Raw genomic sequence first — 6,980 nt, 5'->3', positions numbered from 1 at the left:
GAAGTCTTTCTTGTCTTGGCTGGAGACCTGCTTTTCACAGTCTCTATGTCTTGGTCTTGCATCTGTAGCCCTTGAGAGCACAGTTCAGTGGTTCTCAAATGTGATTCTAAGATCTGCAACATCAGCTGGGAATGTGTAATAACTGGAGACTCTAGTGTTGGGTCCCACACTCTATTTTAGGAAGCCCTCCTCCAGGTCATCCTGATGCACACTAAAGTTTGAGATGCACTGGTGTAGTGTAGCCGAGAATGGATGCAACCTCGGAATGAAAAATACCTGGATTCAGCTCCTGGCCCTCTGTCATTTTAGGCAATAGACTCTGTTTCCTCCCTAATCAAATGGAGCTAATGCTCAAGGCTAATCCCCAGACCTGCAGAGAGAATTCAGTGATACTATATGAGTCAAGCATATATGAGTCAAGCATATGAGTCAAGCAGAAAGCCTAAGCACTCAAATTTTTTTTAAAGTTATTATGTATTTATTTTTTTAAATTGGAGGATAATTGCTTTAGAAAATTGTGTTGGTTTCTGCTGTACAACAAAGTGAATCAGCTATATGTATATATATATATCTCCTCCCTTTTGATCCAACCTCACACCCCTCTAAGGCTGTCACAGAGCACCAAGCTGAGTTCCCTGTGCTGCACAGCAATTTCCTACTAGCTATCTATTTTACACACGGTAAGCACTCAAAATTAGTGTCAAGTGATATTGGTTTATTCAACACAGTTATTACATACCTTTGAATATAAGTCTCTAAAAAGTCCATTCTTTTGAGAATGGAGAAGTACAGAAAATTTTTGACCTAACACCATAGACATAACAATGCTAAATACCTTCATTCTACAAATGAAAACTTAACATTCAGAGAGGCTAAGTGACATGTTCAAAGACACACAGCTCAATTGCTGGTGTATGGAAGCCTTTAAGGTGCTTCCCAGTGGTAGCTCACAAATCAACACATGTTTATCTGTCACTTAATGCAGTAATAAGGTATCTAGCCCCAGGCCTGGTGATTATACAGGTAGGGACTTCAATTTTATCAGTATATTATCTGAATTGATTTTAATATTAATTGAGCATTCCCAGCTAGTATTGGGCACCACGGCTACTTATTTGTCTTCTTACATTTTGTTTTCCTATTTATATCCTATTCTGTTCTAAAAGGATTTAAGGTGACTCAGGCATTTTTAAGACTGGTATGAGTATGATTGGACTTCCCAGGTGGCTCAGTGGTAAAGAATCTGCCTGCCAAGCAGGAGACACAGTTTCGATCCCTGGGTCAAGAAGATCCCCTGGAGGAGGAAATGGCAACCCACTTAAGTATTCTTGCCTGGGAAATCCTATGGACGGAGGAGCCTGACGGCTACAGTCTATGGAGTCACAAAGAGTCAGATAAGACTTAGCGACTAAATAACAACAATCTGGGCATTTTATCAATAGTTGGCGTTCCAGCCCCTATAGCACTAACTGTTGGGTCGGTAAATCCAATAGTCACTTCTTGGAACTTTTGCAAGTGACTCTCAGCAAAATGTGCACAATTCTGAGGATCCCAAATGGATACATAAGAGAAGTAGGCCAACAGCAAGTGCTTTAGGTTAACTGGAATCCCACGTATAAACTGTTAATCAGAAATAAAGAAATATGTCCGGTTATTTATAGCTCTTGCAAGTACAGAGTACTGGGTTTTTTGCTATGCCTTTGCCTGGGGAAACTAAACGATTAATGCTCATCATCACATGCTGCTGCTGCTAAGTCGCTTCAGTCATGTCCGACTCTGTGCGACCCCAGAGATGGCAGCCCACCAGGCTCCCCTGTCCCTGGGTTTCTCCAGGCAAGAACACTGGAGTGGGTTGCCATTTCCCTCTCCAATGCACGAAAGTGAAAAGTGAAAGTGAAGTCGCTCAGTCGTGTCTGACTCTTAGCAACCCCATGGACTGCAGCGTACCAGGCTCCTCCGTTCATGGGATTTTCCAGCCAAGAGTACTGGAGTGGGGTGCCATTGCCTTCTCCAAAGTATATGTGTAGATATCTCTAATTTCTTTAAAGTACATCTAAAGTACATCTTACTAAATTTACTTTCTTTTAATCTTCCCAGGCATCATTCTAATCCAGATTAGCATCATTTTACAGATTATGTCAGAGAAGCTCACACTCTAGCTTACACATGCCCACTCCCCAAAATTTGCTTTACAGAGTGCAAAGAATAAGGCACTTTTACTTTAAACAGCCTGTTCTCAGTTTTGTGGGGCTGTTGATATAACTGGACTAGTGGCAGGCGCCAAGGCGGGAAAATAGGCTGGGTTACTTATAACTCTGAATGTGGACACATCAGCTTGTGGGAAGGAAACTATTTAAAATGGGGCTTGGGGAAAGCAAAAAAAAATCCCCTTTCCCCATATGAGATTCTTCCACAGTGTTGTCATGCAATCTTGAAAACCTCCATACAGGAGATCACTCTCATTGGATATATGCAAATTTTCTGAGATCTAGTGGTTTCCTGCCAGGGAAAAACTTACAATAACAGAGCAAGAATGCAATCTGAGCCCTTGCTCTCTGAAACCCTGAAAGAACAGAGTCGTTCTTGACAGGGCAATTTCAACCCTTGACATTCCAGGAAATAGCTTAATAATGTCATTTAGGCTGGGGTTGTAACCAATCCTAAGACACGGAGACACAAATGCAGTATGTAAAATTTTAAATATCAGTTCAGGGACCATTATGCATGTTCACACAGAATTTAACAGCGAAGACCACCACCACAAAGCCAAAACTAAGCAAGGCTTCCTAATTAAATTTAACATTGTCCCCACTAATTTCACTCAGTATAGCAAAGGTTTCTGCCAAGAAATCACAGATACATCTTAAAGATGTGTCCTGGGCCCATGCCATACCGAGAATGTAACACCCAAACAAAACTGTATTTCGATCATTAATGTATATGCAGAAGTCACCCCCATCGTGGAACCTCAGAGGCCTTAATGAGACACACTGGCCTTTACATTCAATGCATTTCATTTTTTTCTGGGTACAGTACAGCTGAAAAAGGTTACAAGATTCAGGTTAAAAGTCAGGAAATGGATCAGGGCCCCACACCATGACATCATTTTCTTGCAATGCAATGAAGCAATGACATTTCCTGCAGGAAAAATGATTAGAGCTGACAAGCAGCCTTTTAGCTACAGTGCTTGCAGTGGAAGGTGTCAGCCTTGCCTCACTCTAGCTCCTGCCACCCTCCCTCCTGTTCCTTGGCCAGGGCTTCCCAGAGGTTAGTGAGAGAGAGAGAGAGATCCTGGCCACTTCTATTTAGTGACAGTCCTGATACATTTAAGATACAGATGTGCTAAAACATAGTTACAAAACTTGTGGAATTTTTTAGTTGTGACAGCATTTAATACTTTAGGCAAAGAGAATATAATTTTGCCATTTGCAAAATGATTTACAGAGTTATTTTAAAACTGGCATATAGGCAGAGCCACCAAGGGTGACTGTGCAGGTTGGCCAGAGGCAGAGCGGGACTCAAATCTGGCTCACTCTCCGACTATTAAACCATGGTGGCTGGTGAGGGGTTGGATCTCCCTTTTTCGGATTCACACAAACATCTCACAACCAGCGATAGATGTTCTGGTAGTGAACGGGACACAGTGTGAAGGAGAGTGATGAGCCATTTGCTTTCAATCTTCAAATTCACACTTCTAGAGATAGCCTTGAAGATGTTATACCTGCAGTTACAGAGACACCCATAACATCTTCAAAGATATCTCTAGAAGTGTGCATTGGAAGACCTGCCTAATAATGAGCTCTGGGCCACATCCACCTCCTAACTGGGTCACCCAAGTACATAGGGAGTCCTTTAGGGATTTTTAACAGGTGCTTCCAGTAAGTCAACACACGCAGTGTGAGGCACCGTGCTTGGCGAATAGGAGCTCTAAGCTAGAGTTCAGCCTGGCCAGGTGCACTCGTGTGCAAGTTGCACAACTGTAGTGGCCTGACTGTTCCCCACATGGTAGACCCTGCTCTGGGCTCCACATGCAGACAGACCTGCTTAGAGACACGATCAAGGCAAGAAGACCTCTGGCCAGTCCCCTGAGACTCCACATCGACTCACCTTTGCTTCTCTACATGTGGCCTTGTGATTTAGTTCAATAACTGAGTTTCCGCCTCGGACATGGGTTCTAGGGGCTGAATACCTGGTGAGTACTGCCTGGAAACAAGTGAACAAGTGCCTATTCTCCTGACTGATGATAACCATGCCTTATCATCTTCTGTCATTTTTCTTTTCTTTGTCTCTCTTCTTGGATCCTTCTGGGGAGGTGGTGGAATCTGCCAAGCAAAGACCACAGATGTGACAGAAAAAAAACCCCAGATTCATGATGCTTCTGTTGTCCATTTTAGCACAGAATTATTAATAACACTAATTCACTTGCATGTCAGTGGAGGAGAGTGAGCAGGCAAGTTTCTACTACCAAAATAGCAAACATCTCTGATTTCAGAAATGAAAAGTCCTAGAACTAGGATGAAGTTACACATAGAAGCAACGTTTCTAGATATTATGTAGGTTTGCCAAACAGATTTAAGCTCTCTACTGCAGCTGAGTGGATAGACGTCAGAGATGCTCTGAGACACAGTTTACACAGTATTCACATCTATAAATCATTACATAGTAACTGGATGGACCTTGTAGTGACAAATGTGCTATCTCTGGAAAAATGTGCAAATATCTGAAGGGCTTATAAGGGGTTTCCCAATAGGAAGGGTGGTTAAGAATCCACCTGCCAGTACAGGAGATAAGAGTTCAATCCCTGGGTCAGTAAGATCCCCTGAAGGAAGAAATGGCAACCCACTCCAATATTCTTGCCTGGGAAATCCCATGGACAGAGGAACCTGGCCAGCTACAGTCCATGGGGGTCTCAAAGAGTCGGACACGACTGAACATGCACAAATGCACGAAGGGCTCGTACATTTCCCCAGGATGAGCCAAAACAAGCATAGTTGTCACACCTTTCTTTCATTATCCTGTGGGTGTTCTCTCAAATACTCGGGTCTTTGTAAATGAGTCACTGTTTCCAAGGTCTGTCAAAAGTATGGGTGGTTACAAGCCTAGGAAGCGTAACAAGCCTAGGAAGAAGTATGGAACTTTAAATTATGGGCAAGAATGTAAAATGTCCGAAATTACTGGGGTTTTAGTACTCTGCCAAATTTGCATTCTTATACTATCTGATCACTCCCTTTTGAGGACACATTATTTCCTATAGTTAAACCTATGAGGAATAAAAAGGAATTTATTTTACTTTTGACCTATTTGTATAGTCACCAGGCCTAGAGCTGGTATTTTTGCCATTTCAGTAACCCTTCTGCTTGCCCGTACATGTTGAAAGTGTCATTTAACTTAAATACACAGATGAGAGTTGTTTAAGACTCTACCCTTTCACCTTGCTCTAGGCAGGGAAACAGATCAAAGCTTCTTGTGTTTTTTAAGGATGACCCCTTCTTTGTTCTGAACACATCTCACATCTCCTGTTTGTAGAAGCTTCTGCACAGGCTGATTTGTTTTTCTTTTCTATAAATCTACTTCTCATAAACAAGACTCTCATTGCCCATTTGGCATCCTAAAAAAGGGAATTTATCCACTGGATAGATTGTTTACCTAATCATGATGGCTTTTTAAATTCATAGTATCAAAATAGATATTTTTAGTATAAAGCGTTGTCAGGATTGATAGGTGAAAAAAGTGTTGGTAATTAATATGCCATAATGATGAGACTGACGTAGAACTGTGGAAAAACTCACCTGTTATCAACTTTGCCTTGAAATAATCAAATGACAGAGAGGTTTTATGTATTTTACTTTTATTTTAAAGGAACCCTAATTTATTTATTAATTCATTACTTCTTTTCAGGTGAAATAAAATATAAATTAATGATATCATTTGATTTAGTTCATGAGTTTATTGTCGATTGAGAATACGTAGGGTACTAGCCACAGGACAAGGTGTAAAGAATTAGGAAATGAAATCTCCTAGTCCACAAAACAGAGATGATTAAGAAAATAAACACCACAAAGAAATTTTAATGGGTTCAATATTTACCAGGCTAGGCATTGAAAAGAAAACTGTTTTACCTTTGTGGTCTTAAGTTTTCTCATCCAAAAGACAAAGGAGTTAAAATTAATTGTAAGGTCCTTTTAGTCCCCAAATTCTGGGGCTAAAAGAAATATATGCCAGTGTTATAAATGAGTTTAAAGTTGCAAATACTCACAATTTGCTTTGTTTGGCAAATATCGTGAAGAAGATAAACTCAAAGTTGAATTATTACTTCAGATAAGGAGATGGACACTATTACAGAGATAGAGAAAAACAGGAAGAAAAATATGGAGCTTAGTTGTAAATAGGGGAATATATCTAAGTGGAAAGAGAATGAGAGGGAGCCAGAGGACAGAGCTGTAAAGCAAGACTGGGCTGAGTGCACTGCAAGCCTCAGATCAATCAATCAACAAGGATTTTATTCTACTCGGGTTACTTTATTTGTTAAGGGATTCTTAGGGAGCGCCTGAGATAACATGGTCAAGGATTATAAGCCACGCTAAGTATAGTACTGCAAAAATATCCTAGCGTCTCAGTCCATAAGACTAGTGGAAGAAGGGCATCTGTAAGGAGAGAGGGCTTAGAAAATATTTTAAGAATGCTCTGAGGTTCAGTTTCAAACAGTAGGTCCTAGCTGAGGATTTTGGAGAATCGGCAGTTACAGGCAGCCAGGGAAGGAATAATAACCAGAATGGAGTTCCTCTCTTTAAGCAAGACTCTGGACGACACTTGGGAGGGGGATTACCAAACTGTCGATGAAAGTCACTTTGGCTGCAAACCAAAGAAGAATCTTCACATTTCCTTAAGATGTAAATGTCACTTTGGGGTCGTAAGAAGATTTCTCACACAACTCAACTTTCCCTAAGAGATAGAAAAGAGAAAACGTGACGCCCTGGAAT

This window comes from Bos indicus, chromosome 1 (genome assembly GCF_029378745.1).
Source record: "Bos indicus isolate NIAB-ARS_2022 breed Sahiwal x Tharparkar chromosome 1, NIAB-ARS_B.indTharparkar_mat_pri_1.0, whole genome shotgun sequence".
In the NCBI taxonomy this organism is placed as follows: domain Eukaryota; kingdom Metazoa; phylum Chordata; class Mammalia; order Artiodactyla; family Bovidae; genus Bos; species Bos indicus.
Note: the sequence above shows the minus strand (reverse complement) of the source record.